At 36.1% G+C, this 2,912-nt stretch overlaps 1 long non-coding RNA gene across 1 annotated transcript; it reads right to left on the reverse strand.

Moving 5' to 3' along the window:
* Nucleotides 1–973: 973 nt before the first annotated feature.
* Nucleotides 974–2,220, reverse strand: LOC140334578 (uncharacterized). The gene is made up of 2 exons (XR_011921600.1): nt 2,040–2,220; nt 974–1,270 (listed from the first exon to the last, which is right to left on the reverse strand). It is a non-coding gene; the product is annotated as an uncharacterized lncRNA (long non-coding RNA).
* Nucleotides 2,221–2,912: the final 692 nt, after the last annotated feature.

Genomic DNA, 2,912 nt, shown 5'->3' on the forward strand with positions numbered 1-2,912 from the left:
ATCTCTAAATATTCATATTAATTTCATGAATTACTGAAATGAAAGCATCCTAACATGATTATCAAGGAAGAGTAAGCAGGTTTATTTTATACACATGGATTTTATTTCTCTTTCTCCACTGTACAGGCGGAAAAGTGTTTGTGTGATTATAATTATATGACATATATTGCATACATCCTAACTAAATATCTAATGACCTTTTGCATGGAACAATACAATCCTGCATCACTTCTCTAACGCTTCCTTTTTGTGTTGCACCATCTGCCCTCATAGCGCTGATTTTCAATGCTTTATTTAAGCATCTTGAACAAAGTTTTGTTTCTATACAATACTACTTATACTAATGATAAAAACATGTAATCCACTCATATTCCTATCATTAACATTCTTGGCCTTTAGGACACATATGCTGCAAAAACTGCAAGAACTATATTGCCTCTGGCACAATTGCCACTTTATCCATTTAAAGGAAGAAACAGATAACAATTACAATGGGCCTGTGACTAAATAATGTAATTAAAGGAATTAACTGCCACGCTTATCATATACTCCTAATTATCTAGTTCAATGGGAAAAAATAAAATGGAGGAAAAGCACTTATATACAAAGAATATACATTTGTTCCATGGCACTGGTCTGTTTTGTACGTTGCCGCCATCTAGTGGTGTAGATGTTTTATACATTCAAAAGGAAGTTGGCTTGGTAATAAATGAAAAATTCAACCTACTCAATGTCTTACTAGCTAGCAAAGTGTAAGTGGAAAGGACTTTGCGCTGTAGATTTATGAAAAAATATAACATCACTCTTTCTTGCTAGTTAATGATAACGGATATTAACAATTAAATGAAATATAGGTCAAGGTATGTATGTATATATACATTATTCATGTGTTTTTTTAGCATCAACCTATTATCCAGCACTAAATATAGTCTATAGTTATTTGACTACATATAAATTAAACACAAAAATCGACTCTAGGACTCCAATTTTTTTATTAATGGTTATTCAGTTAGACAGCAAGTTTAAAGCTCCATCTAAAAGCATAATTTGTATTTGAAAGACAGTATTTTCATGTTTCCTTCAGCCCTTTCTTGTTCATATGGACAATCATTTGCAATGTTGTTACCGCTTGAAAGGTGCCCTATTTCAACCACTGGACACCTGGTGGTGTTTGCATGCAGTTGTGACAGGCATTTACTGTTTTTTTTATAAACTTGGAAGCTTGCCGTAGGAGTAGTCTTCTTTGTGGATGTCTTGCAGAGGTTCACGTCTATTTATGCAACCGCCAAATTTGCAGACCATTGGGGAAAATACAAAGTATCTCAGAAGGGTGTAATGCATAGAGTGTAGGGGTCTGAAGTGTAACATACAGCACAGCAAACAGTGCAGGGTATGGAATAAAAGTAATGTACAGCCCAGCATATGGAATGCAAGGGCAGGAAGTGTGTAACCTACAGCACAGCAAACAGATTGCAGGGGTATTAAATAAAAATAATATACAGCCCAGCATGTAGAGTGCAAGAGCCAAATAAACATATATAAATTATGTATAGATGATATGCAGCGAAAGGTCCAGAAGTGTGTAACATACAACACAGCAAACAAATTGCAGGGGTATAAAATAAAAATAATTTACATATGGAGTATGTAAATATTTAGCATATGGAGTTCAAGGGCCGTAAGTGTGTAACCTACAGCACAGTAACCTATTACAGGAGTATGAAATAAAAATAATGTACAGCCCAGCATATGGTGTGCAAAGGTCAAGTAAGTACTGTATAGAGCACCAGGGTCAGAAGTGTGTAACATACAGGGCAGCAAACAGAGTGGTAATTAGGTAAAAATATTGTTCATCCCAACATATGGGGTACAGGGGTAAAAAGTGTGTACTGTGTAGAGTGCAAGGACCAGGAGTATATAGACTTGTAAACAACACACTCCCTCAACTTCCATAGCACAGCAGTATCCCCATTGTAACAACACTTGCAACCACATACATAAACCCATTCACATCAACACATGCACCAGCCATCACTTACCTTTCTCCATTGGTTTGGCTGGAACTTTCAGCTTTTTTAGTTCATTTTTCCCTGCTCCTAGTTTGAGGGACCTGTGAAATTGGCTTTAAGCCCAGCAGCTTCCCACTTGCTGCTACAACTTTTAAATAGAGTTGAAAAAAGGAAGCCAGCAGAGGAAGTGTTCCATTTCTTGCTTCCTCTGCTTGGCTCTGCTGCAGATCAAGTTCTATTTCTTAAGCCCTGTATAGGAAGTGAGTAATGGGGGACTTCCTTTGCTGGCTTTGTTCACAAGTTACTGCAGTGAGCTATTGTGGATCAGCAGGTACTGCCCAATGGCTGCATCTGGAGCAGCCTAGGTTTAGAGAATATTCTATGAAATATGAAAAGCATACACACAACAAAACAACGACAATTACAGTTCTGAGAAAAAGAAAGTGTGAACCCAAGGTTTTGCATGTTGGGACAAGGCAATATGACGCATGGTATCTCCATTTTGCCTTTATTTTTGAAAATAATGAGTGGAATCTGTTGTGTGTTGTTTTACATACAACATAGGTTACATTTTAATCATTTTAGAACCTGCTAAGGACCAAATGATTTTAATATGCTAAAACCTTATAATTGAAATTAAACCTTCTTTTTCACGATTGTATACACTTTTTAACATTATAAATACAAGTCAATATTTGGACCACTGTGAAGTATTGTGTTATGTCTTTGTATCCTCTTGACTTTGTGTTTGAGTTGTACGTCTCCATTGCAACCCTTTTTAGGTGGTTTTAATAATCAATAATTATGTATTTCTTTAGGTTAGAATGAGAATACTGCAGTCGCCCACCTGAAATGCATGATGTTCCTATGTGGAAATGGTTATCTCAGTATAGGAAGTGTTTT

This window comes from Pyxicephalus adspersus, chromosome 7, assembly GCF_032062135.1.
Source record: "Pyxicephalus adspersus chromosome 7, UCB_Pads_2.0, whole genome shotgun sequence".
Lineage (NCBI taxonomy): Eukaryota > Metazoa > Chordata > Amphibia > Anura > Pyxicephalidae > Pyxicephalus > Pyxicephalus adspersus.